Raw genomic sequence first — 15,325 nt, 5'->3', positions numbered from 1 at the left:
GGCCAAATGGAAGAGAAATAGAAATTCACAGATGAAAATAACACCTGTAAAAATTAAAATTGGGCAAGCAGAAGCAAATGACTCCATGAGACATCAAGAAATAATCAAAGAAAGTCAAAGGAATAAAAAAATAGAAGAAAATGTAGAATATCTCATAGGAAAACAATTGACCTGAAAAATATATTGAGGAAAGATAACTTAAGAATTATTGGACTGGGGCGGCCAGGTGGCTCAGCGAGTAAGAGCACTGGCTCCAGTATTGGGATGACCTGGAGATCAAATCCTGGGCTCAGACACTCATCACCACACCCAGAAATAACTGGTCGTGTAACCTTGAGCAAGTTACTTAACCCCGATTGCTTTAAAAAAAAAAGAATTATTGGATTGCCTGAAAGCCATAATCAAAGAAAAGCCTGGACATCATATTTCAAGAAATTGTCATGGAAAATTGCACAAATATCCTAGAACCAGAGAGTAACAAAGAATCTGAAAGTATCCATCAATCACATCCTGAAAGAAATCCCAAAATGAAAACTCCCAGGAATATTTTAGCCAAGTTCCAGAGCTCCTAGGTCAAAGAGAAAATGGTTCAATCAGTCAGAAAGAAACCATTCACATGCCATGGAGTCACAGTAATGATTCCACAAAATTTAGCAGCTATAACATTAAAAGAGCAGAGGACTTAGAATATGGTATTCTAGAAGCAAAAGGCTTGGTATTACAATCATGAATAATCTACCCATAAAAATTGAGTATAATCCTCTGCAGTAGGGGCTGGTGGGGAGGGATGGATATTTAATGAAATAGAGGACTTTCAAGCATTCCTGATGAAAAGACCAGAGCTGAATAGAAAATTTGAGTTAAATACAAGACTCAAGAGAAGCATATAAAGGTAAAGAAAAAAAAAAAAAGAAATCGTAAGGGACTCAATAAAGTTAAACCATTTATCTTTCTATATGGGAAAGATGAAACATGTACTTTTAAGAACTTTATCATTATTAGGGCACGTAGATCCCATATCATACATGTTCCAGTTTGTTTCCAAATACTTCTTGCATCAGTTCTTTACCACCAGATAATTTCCACGATGACAGTATTTACTATCAATTAAAGCAGAATGCCATATTTTTAAAAAAGCAATTATAAAAATTCATTAAATATTTTTACATTGTAGTCTATTTACAATTTTCCCAGGCTTCTGGTAGTGACGGTTTGTCAATTTTTGTACCAATATTCACTAGTGAACCACATCCTTCCATAATCTCTGGAAGAAGAAAACATGATAAAAAGCACACACACACACACACACACACACACATATCTTTTGAACTGCCATCTAGTCTAAACATTTCTTTTTTTTTTTTAATTTTTTAAAATTTGTTTTAAGCAATCAGGGTTAAGTAACTTGCTCAAGGTTACACGGCCAGGTGTTTCTGGGTGGGTGCTAAGTGTCCGAGCCCGAGATTCGATCCCCAGGTCATCCGGACACTGGAGCCGGTGCTCTTACTCGCTGAGCCACCTGGCCGCCCCTAAGCAATCGGGGTTAAGTAACTTGCTCAAGGTTACACGGCCAGGTGTTTCTGGGTGGGTGCTAAGTGTCTGAGCCCAGATTCGATCCCCAGGTCATCCTGACACCGGAGCCGGTGCTCTTACTTGCCGTGCTACCTGGCCGCCCTAGTCTGAACATTTCTTAAGATATATCCATTTACAGGAGGGTTTCCTTCCCTCCCCAAGATCCATGGGCTATAATCAAGACATAATAGTACAAATCTATTATTAAGTCTTCAATCAACTTATGAATTAAGACATGACAAACCAGAGACAAGTAAGACAGGAAGATGAATACACCACACCAAAAAAAAAAACAGTGCTTCTACTTATTTAGAATTCTAAAATATCTCACACTGGTTGTAAAAACAGCAAGAATGCCTTGAGCCAAATGGTTATTTAATGTTTTAACATTTTAAAAAATTTGAACACAATGAGAGTTCACACCCTTTGGGTGCCATTTACCAAACCTTCAAAACCAAAGAAAGAAAGGTGGTGAAAGCTTTGAGACTAAGTTCCCAAGGAGTTTTGTGTCTTCCTTTGAAATGGAGGGGAAGGGAGGGGTAGAGGAGCTATTTGTCACATAAGCTTGAGGTCTCGGGTATTAAAGGCTCTTCAGACCTCAAATTCCACAGAGTTATGCAGGGGAAGTCACTAAGGCTCCAATGTCTTCTACTGTAAAAATGTTTTAATCTATGTTAATTCTTTCCTCTTGGCTTATATTCATTAGCTTAAAGCTGGGAAATCAGCATTTGGTTCTCCTCATGTTGCAGCTTTCTCTGGGGGTAGTGCAGAGAATGAGAAGCAGACTTAGATTATAGGCAGTGTTGGCCAAGGTGATTTAGACAAGTCTGAGGGCTCCAATTCAGCTAGAACTTTGGCTTGTGTTTGAGGTTCTTTGGGGGGGATGGGTTTGGTATCATTTAGCCTGCAACTGTTGGGCTCAGCATTGTCCACTCTCAGCTCCTTGGCTTGGCGGCACCGTGCAGCTCTGTAATGATCTCCTCTAATAGGTCTAGCCTCTGCAGGCTGGTGAAGGGGCTCTCTCTGGACAGCTTAGGGACCAACATCTGTGTCTGACCCTCCTGTCTGTCCAGGTGTTGGGCCTGGGCTGCAACACCTATGCCTGGATCCTGGCTGAGAACCTTCTCTCTAGTCTCTCCAGAGATTCTTGGCCGTGGCCCAGCAGGGAGGCTGACTCTCTCAGACTGGTCAGCAGGGCTGATTTCTAGTAAGAAGGGAAGAAAACACTCTGAACTGGGCAGCTTCCTCTTCTTTGCAGATGACATTTCTTCAGGCTGAGATCTCAGGTTGAATTGCTTCCCCCCCCAGTCCAAGGCTGGGGGGCTCCAGGTATTTTCCCAGGCCCCACTGCTTTCAGGGGCCTTTAAGGTCTCACGTTGGGGTTTGGGACCATCTTGGGGGCCAGAGCCTAGGTATGATAGTGACCTTAATATCTACCTTAGATAACACCTCCGGTGGCAGTGGAGGGTCTTTGGCTCTGAGGAGGGGCTGTCTGTACTCCCCAAAGAGGCTTCCTTGAGTACAGACTCTGAGTCAATGCTACCCTCAGCTCCTGTTGGGAATCTTACAGGTTGCCTTTTCAGTCTCAAGGTCCCAGTCCCAGTCCTTGGGATGTGACTAGGGGCTGGCAGGTAGGGGGAACCTGGGGAGGGAGAGTTGGCCCCTCCCTGGACTCTAGCTTCACCTTGACCTACAGACCTTCTTGCCCAGCCCAGGGAAGGAGCACAGTAAAAACCATGCAGAAGCTGTAGAGGTCAGGGGTCAGGGTGGGCATTTTTACTCCTACTATGTGCTTAGATACAAAGCCAAAAGCAAAATAGTCTCTGCTTTCAAGGAGTTTACTTTCTACTGGGGTGGGGGGGAGAGTGATGAGAATACAATATGAACACTGATAAGTAAATATTATACAGATATAAATAAAGTAACACAAGATTATTTTAAGTGAAGTGGTTTGGAAAGTCCTGTGTAGAAAATGTACCTGGGGGTGGCCAGGTAGTAAGAGTAAGTAGGGAGTAAGTAAGAGCACCGGCTCCAGTGTTGAGAAGACCTGGAGATTGAATCCCAGGCTCAGACACTTAGCACCCACCCAGAAACACCTGGCCGTGTAACCTTGAGCAAGTTATTTAACCCCAATTGCTTAGGGGCGGCCAGGTGGCTCAGCGAGTAGGAGCACCGGCTCCAGTGTCGGGATGACCTGGATCAGGTCTGGGCTCAGACACTCGGCACCACACCCAGAAATAACTGGCCATGTAACCTTGAGCAAGTTACTTAACCCCGATTGCTTTAAAAAAGAAAAAAAAAGAAAATGTACCTGAGCTGTGTCTTTCATGTAAGTATACCAAGGGATAGGTACCATCATCAAGAAAGATGGTCAATAAACATTTATTAAGCGCTTACTATATGCCAGGCACTATGCTAAGCATTGGGATTACAAATACAAAAAAAGACAGTCCCTGGCATCAAGGAGTTTAAAATCCAATACAACACACAAGAGGAAAGTGAAAAGGAGGGAGAGAGAAGGCATTTATACAAAGGCATGATGTATAGAGCCCAAGAGTACAGCTAGGTGGGAAATGAGATTGCTGGGTTGGGCAGCCTCCTTAAACAAAGGTTTGGAGAGGAGTTCTTCACTCTGTCCTTCAATCAGAGAGGTCCCAGGAGCAGAGGGTGCCAGAGAGAATGTGAGTACCCAGACTGATTTGATCTTCCAGGATGATGAGGTTCCTAGGGTCATGATGGGCAAGTCCAAAGAAGTGCAGAAATGTGGGAAATGAAATACAAGAGGTAGGTATGAGAGTATTGATAGGCAGAGAGGTGAGGCAGGAGTGAGCTGCAGATCAGAGGGACAGCCTTCTCCGAACGCACAAAGGTAGGAGAGGGGTTGTCATGAACACAAGGCAGCTAGGAGATAAGGTTGATTGTATGAAGGAAAGCCAGTTGTTGAGAGTGAAGGGAGGAGGGGGAAAGACGTGGATCAGAGGTGAAGAACTGTGTATAGCTGAATTGGTCAACTCCGGGGTCAAGATTATGAAAAGAGGAAAGGAGGCCAGAGCAGGGGAAAATGGATCAGGACAAGGGAGGGTCATAAGGAGGATGAAGATTAAGTATGAAAAAGTATGCTGGAGTCAGATTGTGAAGGGCATTAAAATGGCAGACAGAGGAATTTAGATTTTATCCTAGAGATAATAGGAAGATACTGAAGCTTCTTGAATAGGAGAGTATCATGGTTGGACCCATGCTTTAGAAATATCATCTTGGTAGATCTGAAAAAAAATGGATTAGAAAAGACTGAAAACATGGAAACCAATTAAAAAGCTACACCATCAGTTTTGGCAGACACCAGACTTAGATTCAGGAAGACCTCTGTTTTAATCCTACCTCAGATACTTCCTAGCTCTGGGACCCTGATCAAGTAGCTTAGTTTCCTCATCTGTGAAATGAGAGGATTAGACTCAGTGACCTTTAAAGGTTCCTTCTAGCTTTGAATCCATGATTCTCTATGACCATAATTATGCTATACTACAGTTCTTGTAATCCACTACCACTTCTAAACCATCTCTTAGTCATAATCACTCTGCAACCTCTCTGCCTTTGAGGTTCTCTCCATCTATTGATACTACCTAGTCCAGGTATCTTCAGGCCTTCAAATTACACTCCCTCCTTTGGACACCAGAGCCTCATTCATAGAATGACATGGGTTGACTCTAGCCCCACTTCCTGAGGACCAGGTCTGTTACATGTTATGCTGATCCCCTACCAAGTTCTCTAGTAAGCTGAATGGCAGTGCGAGTGGGGAGCATTAGGTATTTTCTCTTCTCTGCCACTGGCTCAAGACCCCACCAATTGCACTCACCCACCTTTTTAGGAGCCTATTTCATTTAACCACATTTTATTGGATTAGCTTTTACAAAGGATATTTACTTCAATGATATAGCAAGAACAAACACACCAGCATTTTCCTCAACACCTCAGTGGCATAACTGCCCTTTTTACACCTTGTTCTCTGGGGAGAGGTGCAGGATTAAGCTCCCAGTTTAGCTCAGTTCCTATATAGCATTGGTCCTACCAAGCTCGAGTCTAAAGCCCTCACAGGGACAAGTATCCCTGGGACCTTTGCTCCTCAGAGGTTTCCTACTGGTCTTACTGGAATACTCAGTTGGGTTTTTGGACTCCTGGATCACTATGGTAAAAGCTCCTGAGTCAGAGACTCCAATTATTGCGCCTAGAATAACAAAGGAAATGCCCAGATCCATATTTTAGGTCCTCATGATGGGGGGGGGCAGTCTTCAGACCCTTCCTCCCTTTTCTGCATAGTACCAACTACTGTGGCAAAAGATCCCTTCTCCCTCAAATAAGAATGTAAGAACATCACAGACTATGCTCAATGAAGTAGCTTTAAAAATGCAGAGAGTTCTGGATATGCATCCAATTGGGGGGGATGGGACACTGCTTTCCACCCTATGATAAGCCAATGCAGATTGTCCACATGTACAAGTTCTCCAATCTCCCAGAAGTAAGACCCCTCTGAGTTTTCTACATGGGTGATGCCATTTTAGATTTCCTAGGCATATATCAAACTTCCATTACAATACCTTCCTCCCCATCTGGCCCTCGCTCCCATATCTGGGCACTTCAACATACATAGATGCTCGCCTCCCAGGTCATCATGACGTAATGAGACCTGAGCTTTAAGGGATCACGTTGACTGTTTAGTGAAGTACAGACTGCAATGGGGAGATATCTAAGGGAGGCAAACCAAACCCCATCTGACATTGAGCACTTCCTTTAATTATATTTGTAGGCAATAAGTCACAGGAGTATCAGCAATAGCTGTAAGTGTCAACAGAGATGACAGATATTTCCACATTATGTTATAGTTGTTGCAGAGACCTCAAAATACTATTTTGGCTCATTACTACTTTGGAATCACTATAGTTATTAGACCTACCAGTGGGTATATTACCACATTACAAATTTGGGTTTTTTAAGATCTTAATAGCCTTATTTCTTTCTTAAAAGCTTTATTTTATTTTCAATTTATGGAATAAAATAAGCATTTCCATAACATACTATAATTTTGAAAAGACTGCAATGAAACTGCAAATCTATTATGTTCAACTTGCTATTCTTTCAAATGTATAATAAAGTTATCATGTAAATGTCTTTATTTTTTATTTTTTCCTTTTTTTTCTTCCCTTATTTCAATATAAATGGTTTCCTTTGTCATCCCATACATTTTGTTTTATGCACTTAAAAACATTATTAGAAGAGGTCCTTAAGTTTCACCGAATTCTAAAGGGCTGAGTCAGTCAATAACCATTTATTGTATCTATCACCACCTACTATGTGCCAAGTGCTGTGCTAAGGGCTATGAATACAAAGGGACACAGTCAGTCTCTGCCCTCTAGGAATTCTAAGAGGGGAGACCACATGTGTACAGATAAGCTATACACAGGATAAACATGAAATAATCAACAAAGGGAAGGTACTAAGATGGGTTGGGAAGACTTCCTGTAGAAGGCAGGATTTTAGCTGGGCCTTAGAGGAAGCCAGGAGGTAGAATGAGGAGGGAGAGCATTCCAGGTGTTGGGGACAGTCAACGAAAATGCCCAGAATCAGTAGATGGAGTGTCTTGTTCAAGGAATGACAAGGAACTCATTGTTACAGGATCTAGGACTCTCTGTGTGTGTGTGTGTGTGTGTGTGTGTGTGTGTGTAAGTGTTTCAGGGGGAAGGTGTAAGATGTAAGGAAACTGGAAAGATTGGGAAAAGGCCTAGGTAATGTAAAGTTTTAAACACATAGGTCCATGACATGAAAAAGTCGTATTTAGGAAATTTTAGGAAGCTTTTTCTTACACACAGTCTCCGTTTGTCTCTTTGTATTTCCACCTGTTGCTCTTGTAGTAATTCTGCTTTCTGGGGCAATTGATCTATTCCTTCTTATAAAGGACAACCCTTCAAATATTCCAAGACAGCTATCTTGCCCACCTATCCAGTATTCTCTTATCCAGGCTAAAGGCCACCCCCCCTTTCCACCCCAGTTTCTTCAACTCATCCCTATATGGTGCCAACTTGAAGACTTCCTCTAGCCTAGCTACCCTCCTTTGTAAACTCTCCAGCTAATCAATGTGACTGATACAGAATGCCATACCTCCCAAGACTTAGTATGGCAGAGGTCAATGGAGGTAAGCGATCAGGGTGTGGTAACAGGGCAAAAGGGTTTTGCCTGGGCAAACAGCAGTGAATCACAGGCATAATGGGAGGAGAAGTTCAGAGTGTCCCAGTCATAGAAAAGGGAATCAATTAATTGGGTTCTCTCTCAGCTGTCCAAATCCCGTGACGACAGAAGGTAGTGTCTTCCTCTTCTCCATGGAACTCCAAAGAGCATAGTAGGTAGGTCTACACAAGCTGCTGATAAACTGGGTAGTACATCTGGGTCAGAGATGAAGAAATAGGAACCAAATGGAGCTGTGACTTAAAACATTAGCATGTTGGAATTATGCCAGAAAAATAACTGTTTATAACCTTTGACCCAGAGATCTGATTACTGAGCTTGTGCCACTAAGAGGCTAAACACTGAAAGGTCCAATAGATACCAAAATATTCATAGTAATTTTTGTGGAAACCAAGAACTAGAAATAAAATAGGTTCCCATCCACCAAGAAGTGTCTAAACCAGCTGTTGTATATGAATGTAATGGAGGAATTCAAAGAAGTATAGGAAGATTTATATGAACTGATACAGAATGAATAAGCAGAATCAGGAGAACAATATGATAATGAAAATAAGAGCTGGCATTTACATAGTGCTTTAAATTTCAAATAGCACTTTACATACATCATCTTATTTACTACACAAAGACAATGATGTAAATGAAAAAAATATCACTGAAATGAAGACAGATTCAGAGAGACTGAATAACCAGTGATGATCATTTCGGAGAAGAGACTAAGAAACGTTGCTCCCTCCTCTCTGAGAAAAGAATGTGATATACTGTGTCAAATGTGGGGGGTGCGGTTAATGAATCAGTTGTTTTCTTAGCTGCTTTTCTTTAATACAAAGGAGGTTTGATTCTGGGCCAGGGGGCAATACTGGAAGCTTTGGGTGTGTATCCAGAAAGAGTTGGGCTGAGAAAACAAAAGACGTAAATAAAACTTTGTTGGCTTTTTTTCCTCTTAAAACTGGGGAATTACCCTTAGAAGAAGTATAGTAATCTAGAAAACATGTTGGATCTTCTTCATTTAAAATTATTTTCTTTGTTTAAGACATACTTAGTATTTTCCAGGCTTCATGTCCTAGGAGGAACATAACATTGCAAAAAGCCTACTTAAGTTTAAACCTGCTTGTGTATGCACAAAGGATCAACATTCTTCAATTTTGGATTTCCCCCATTAACTGCAAACCCAAGCCATCTAGAAACTTAGAATTATGGTCTCTGAAGTTTTTTGATCATGTACCCCATCTGTAAAAAAATAAATTGTTGAGCACACAACTGTTGGTATGTGCACATTTACTTCTTTATAAATTATATTAATATTCTACTGTTCTAATAAAAAAGGCCTTAGCCTAAAAGGGCCAGGGTCTCCCATTGCATCCTGGATCATCTCCAGTTATCCTGATGAATATCTGGTCACTGGATCCAGATGGCTCAGGAGGAGAAAGTGATGCTGGTGACCTTGCACAGCCCTCCCTCACTCACATCAAAGGCAACTGCAAGTCATCATCCCTGATGCCATGGTCTTCTTCAAAAATGAATGACAAACACAACAGCAGCAGCATATATTTTTAAAACTTGCCCATAAATAGACATTTAAAAGGGATACAATAAAAAAGAAATAAGATTGTATCCTTGAGTAAATAAGGATCCACTGTAGTTTATTAAGTAGGAGGGTGACATGGTTGAGCCTGAAATTTAAGAATATCAAATTGGTAGCTGTGTGCAGAAGGGATCAAAGTAGGAAGAGATTACTCAAGTAAATTTAAGTAGGTAAAGTGGTTAGTGCCATGGTCCAGGTGAGAGCTGATGGAGACCTGAATTAGGGTTGGTGCCTGCTTGCATGGAGAGATGTGGAGATTGAAACAAGATGTGGCCACTGATTAGGTACCTGGAGTTAGGGCAAATGAGGCTTTGAGAATGATAGCAAGGTTGTGAACCTTAGTGACTAGAGGATGGAGGTGTTCTTGACAAGAGGAAAGATAATGTAATAAGATTGGGAATGAAGATTACAGCCCATTCATTCCTGTTCATCTTGTATAACTTGTTATTTACCACCCAAAGCTAAAGAAGAAGAATAGGATTCTTATACATAAGTCACCGCCCTGGACTTCAGAGCCTCCCTGCTGTAGGGTGCCTTCCATAGACACAAAATGATCTTGAGACAGGTGAGAATACAATACTGAGGTGGGGAATTTTTTTTTTTTTGCAGAGTTAATGAGTGCACCAGGACTGTGGTAGATTTTATCTACCTTGAGATGTCAATGTCTGGCACAGCCACAGAGGTCAGAAGTGGAAGAGGGCTGAGTGCAGGAAGGTTGAACAATAATGGGTGAAGGGAATCATATGGTTGTGTTTAGAGAGGATTCAACCTTTGGCCATCACAGAGATAGTGGGATGTGACCTATTTTCCCACCTTTGAATTGGCTAATCACACACCTCTTAATGTCATAGGCCTCCCCCCTTTGGAGACCACTAACTCAATAGATATTAGAAAGTTGCCTGAAATTTAGAGCATGATATAATAAAATTACATCAATACTTAATATACATACATAAACACTAAGTACTTGAAGGAAATCTCTATCCAAAATAGAAAGAGAAGGAAAAAATTGAAAGAGAAATAAATCACAAAACTCTGCTGGTTGGAGATCTCAGTGTGTCCCTTTTCAGAGCTACACAAATTGAACAAAAAGGAATAAAGGACCAGAGTAGAATTTCAGAAAAAGTAAGTATATTGGGTCTCTGGTAATTACTAAACAGGAATAGAAATGAATGAAAAATACATACTTTCCAGCTATGCACAGCACCACTATAAAAATTAATTATATGGTAGGGCCTAAAATTGTACAAATAAAGCAAAAAGTATACATTCTTAACTGGCCAAAATGCAATAAAAATTATAATCAATAAGTGGCCTTTGAAGAAAGGAATCAAACATAAATGGAGATGAAATAACTTAACCATACAGAATAGATCAAAGAATAACATATACAAACAATGATTTGATTAAAGAAAACAAAAATGAGTAAATAATGACAAAAAATTTTTAGATGTAGTCAAATCAGTCCTCAGGGGAAAATTTGTGTGGCTAAAAACTTTCATTAGCAAAAGAAAGGAAAAGCAAGTCAATAAGCTAGGAATACAATTTTAAAAATACAAAAACACCATGCAGAAAAATTGTAAAGGTTAATTTTTTTCTCTCATGGTCACCCTGCTTCACATTTGAGGCCTCTTTCCAAGTATTCCTGGAAAGGACTTAAAGCCTCTTTTGCATGTGGTTAACTTCACTGAATGTGCCCTATTGGTTATTTTTTTAAAAATCATCTCATATTCATAAATTCAGCTGCTTTTTTTAAAAAAATGCATTTGCAGGAAGAACATCAGTAGAAGAGGTTGACTGATGTAAATTCCTCTTTCGGGGAAAGAAAATTGACTGCTGTGTTCAGCTCAGCAAAATGTAAAGCAATCTTCTCTGCATTTTCATCTCAAACACTTCTGCAAATTCTCATTGGCTGATACTATTGGACTGATATACTTTATGTGTCACAAATACAACTTACATGAAGTTGCAAGGAAAATATCACTGGATCTTATAAACTCTTCTTTAAAAAAAAAAATTAGACTGGTAGCCTGGGAGAGATTTCACTGGGGTAGGATCAAGCATTATCTCAAATTTCCCATGGCAACGCCAGCCATGATGAAAGGTTGTTTGGAAATGCTTCATTTCCATCAAAGAGCCACTTGGGAAGAGCTGAGTTGTGGGTGTTTCCCATTGCCTGAGGCCTCTGAGCCCTTCTTAAAGAACAAGATAAGGTTCGTTTTAGTTCATAGAATCTACACTGGAGAGAAATCGAAATCCATTCTTAAATTAAGTAATTTTTTTTTCTGCCCTTCAATTGACTAAAGTACCTGAGGGATTTAACTTGGAGCAAACATTTCAAAACACAGTCTAGACTGGTTGTGTTATGTCTTGATAAGTTACCAGACCAGTGGTTCTCCATGATTTCCCACCAACAGTCCTTTAAAGCCATTTTCTCACTTCCCATGAGTCAGTTTCACTAGAAATTGGTTTCTGACAGATGGCAGCAGAACTAGCAAATCTCGATAGTGAAACTAGAGGGGGACAAAAAAAGGTGTTTTATTAATGTTCCAGAGAATAGAAAATATGCTGCAGATGTATTTTTGTGTTTGCTTGGTGTTTTTGGACTTGTTGAGAAATTGCATTCCCAATTCATCAACTTGTTCAATTCAATAGACATTTATTAAGCACCTACTATATGCTAGGCACTAAGTGATAAGTGATAGGAATACAAAAAGGGGAAAAAGACACTTCTTGCCCTGAAGAAGCTTACAGTCTAATGGGAGAGATGACATGCTAACACATATTTGCAAATCAAACTATATACAGGATTCATAGGAAACAGAGGGAAGTCACTGGAATTAAGAAGGGTTGGGGAAGGTTTCCTGTAAGAGATGGAATTTTAGTTGGGACTTAAAGGAAGACAGTAGTTAGAGTAGAAGAGGTAAAGCATTCCAGGCATGGGGAACAACCAGAAAGAGAGTCCAGAGCCAAGAGAGGAGGTCCCTTGCTCAAGGAGGCTGGAGTCACTGCACTGAAAAGTACATTTCATTAGGGAATGAGGCATAAGAAAGGCTTGAAAGGTAGAGGAGTGGGCTAGGTTATAAAGGGCTTTGAATGCCAAACAAAGCATTTTGCATTCATGCTCCTGGAGGCAATAGGGAGTCACTAGAGTTTTTTAAGTGGGAGAGTGACATGATGGTGCTTAGGTTTTAGAGAAATTTCTTTAGTGGTTGAATGGAGAATGCATTCTGAGGCAGGCAGACCCACCAACAGGCTAGTGCAATGAACAAGGTGTGAGGTGATGGAGGGTCTGCACTAGCTGAAAACCATGTTTAAATTTTGTTGGATGAATGAATTATAGCAAGTGTACATATAGAAAGACAGTAGAGGCTGTTCTCAAATAGCTTTTGTACACAATCAGGGAAGCTTATGTAAGTGCATGCCTAGATCTCCCAATATAGTGATTTCTTCCCAGAGTCTTTCTCTCTTAAGTGTGTGGGGTATAGAGACCCTACCTACCCCAAATTGACTACTCGGAGACTTCTCAAGGTGAAAGCAGGAAGTTTTATTGAATCTCTCGAGAAGCGGGCGGTCCTGTCACTAGGAAGTCCAGAGAGAGGAGGCCACTGTACAGAAGCCAAACAGGGGTTATTTGGCCAAAAACTGCGTGAAATCTGCAACCCTCCCCTTCCTCGTGTAATCTTTTAAATTGATGGGCTGTTCTGTTAACATTCCCTTATGTGGCAGATGGGGTGATAGGGGGATTTCCAGAGTTTTGTTTTCCCCCCAAGGTAACCTGACTGAGGCCTAAAGGTTTCTAGTACTTTAGCAAATAGTCTAATTGAGAAACCACATTTCATTCTACACATAAGGAACCTGAAGAGAGGTTGAAATGTCACTTACGCCCTCTTGATGTTAGAAGTCAGAAGATCAGGAGGTCTACCAGAGGTGGGGAACCTGAGACTTTGAAGTCACATTTGGCCCTCTAGGTCATCAAAAGGGGTCTTTTGACTGAGTCCAAGTTTTACAGAACAAATACTTTTATTAAGTGTTTGGATATAAGGTTTGGATTCAGTCAAAGGGCTGCACTTGAGGACCTACAGGGCCACATGTGGCCTCAGGCTCCTGACCCTATTATTCTCTTTAAATCTCACCAATTCCTTTGAGTAATTAATTTCATCTACTTTGAGACTCAGATTACACTTAGAATGGTACAGAGGTAAAAGGGACCATTTCATAAATGAGGAAACTGAGATCCAGAGAAATGCAGTAAATCAACCAGGGTCACGTAGCTAGCAGGACTACAGCCCAAATATGTTTACTAAAGATTTATTTTTTTATCAACCACTTTCTCTCTCTCTTGTGGGAAGCTAGTAACATTTGGGGTAAAGCTTATTCTCTAACGTCAGCATAATTATCATAAGCATCTCCTTTTGTTACATCTATTATCAGGTGGTTAAGGAGGCTACATCCTAGTAAACCAGACTTTTGAGTCAGACTGGACTTTAGGCAATTGTAAGGACAAAGAGACAAGATAAGTTACTCTCATCTGGAAGGGAAGAAGGACAAGAGCTTGGGAGGGAGAGGTTCAGTGAGGCAGATTCAAAGAGGCAAGTGCGGGAAGCAAGTCAGAGCAATGGCGGTCATAGAGATGGAAGCCATTCTGGGTATTTTGTGATGCAAGGTTTGAGACCGGACATTGCCCACTTGATTCCAACAATCATGACCTGGGCTTCACAAGGGTGAAGCTGAAATGGACGGAGGCTTTCTAGACTGTCGTTACTCTCGAGTTACACCAAGAACCAGTGAAGCTTTAGTTCCCCAACCCCCCTTTACCCTGCATCGCCTACAGATTTTACTTGCAAATTCTTCTATTTCTTTAAATTGTTCATAATTCCTGGTTGTTGTTGGTTTTTGCATATAAAGTTATGAAGAGGGGCGGCTAGGTGGCGCAGTGAGTAGAGCACCAGCCCTGGAGTCAGGAGGACCTGAGTTCAAATCCGGCCTCAGACACTTGACACAATTATTAGCCATGTGACTTTGGGCAAGTCACAACCCCAATTACCCTCCAAAACCAAAAAAATAGAATAAAGCTGTGAAGCCGCATAACTTCACTTTAATAGCAAGGTGAGAGGAACTTAGATAGCACTGTAGGTCGTGCTTTAAATCTACAATTCCAACTGCCATTCCCACTGGTGAATTGGGTCCCCAGAGTAAGGTTAACTACATCTCCTTCTAGGGCTCTAGGGGTCCTGAGTGGTTGTGGGCTGTTTCTAGTACCATTAACAGCTTTTGAGCCCTCTCCAGTTATCTTCCTGCTACAATTATTTAACTAAAATCAATTAGTCATTCAGACTTAATTATCTTTTAGAAAAGGGTATTTTACTAAGGTCATATAGTAAGAACAGTTGTACAAGATATCTTCCTTAAACTCTGTGACACACTGTCCCACCAGGATGTTTAGAACTCAAGGGAAGGTGGGCTCAAGCGTGTCAGAGGAGTAACTCATATCTCCTAGAAGTCTTTTTGCTGGTGATCTCAAGATATTCTCCTGAGCTGTGGACTCCTATTCAAATCTTGAATCTTCCTTTCGTCCTCCAGTCCAGTCCCTTATCAGACATTGATGCCAACCACTGTTGTCCTGGGGATGGCACTGGGGCAATGGTGTTTTGCCCTATTGACTATTTAAGGGCCCTCCTCTAGCCATGGAAAGGGAAAGAGAATTAGCCCAATTATGGGTCACTCTTCCCCACCAAGCAAGCAAGTTCCTTCTTAGGGTTTAGTCTGTAATATTGTCCCTTGTTCATCACTTGTTCCCATCTCTGAACTCTGAACTGGCCTTCTATTTTATGGAATACCCATGGGGCACAGTTAAATCTCTCATCAATATGATCAGACTTCCTGTCAAACCTGAAGAAGTATCCAAGCCTTGTTCACACCTAGTAAACAACTGAC

This window comes from Petaurus breviceps, unplaced genomic scaffold (genome assembly GCF_028583685.1).
Source record: "Petaurus breviceps papuanus isolate PSGF00001 unplaced genomic scaffold, PetGlider_PUasm1.0 154, whole genome shotgun sequence".
NCBI classification, from domain to species: domain Eukaryota; kingdom Metazoa; phylum Chordata; class Mammalia; order Diprotodontia; family Petauridae; genus Petaurus; species Petaurus breviceps.
This window is presented reverse-complemented; position numbering follows the sequence as displayed.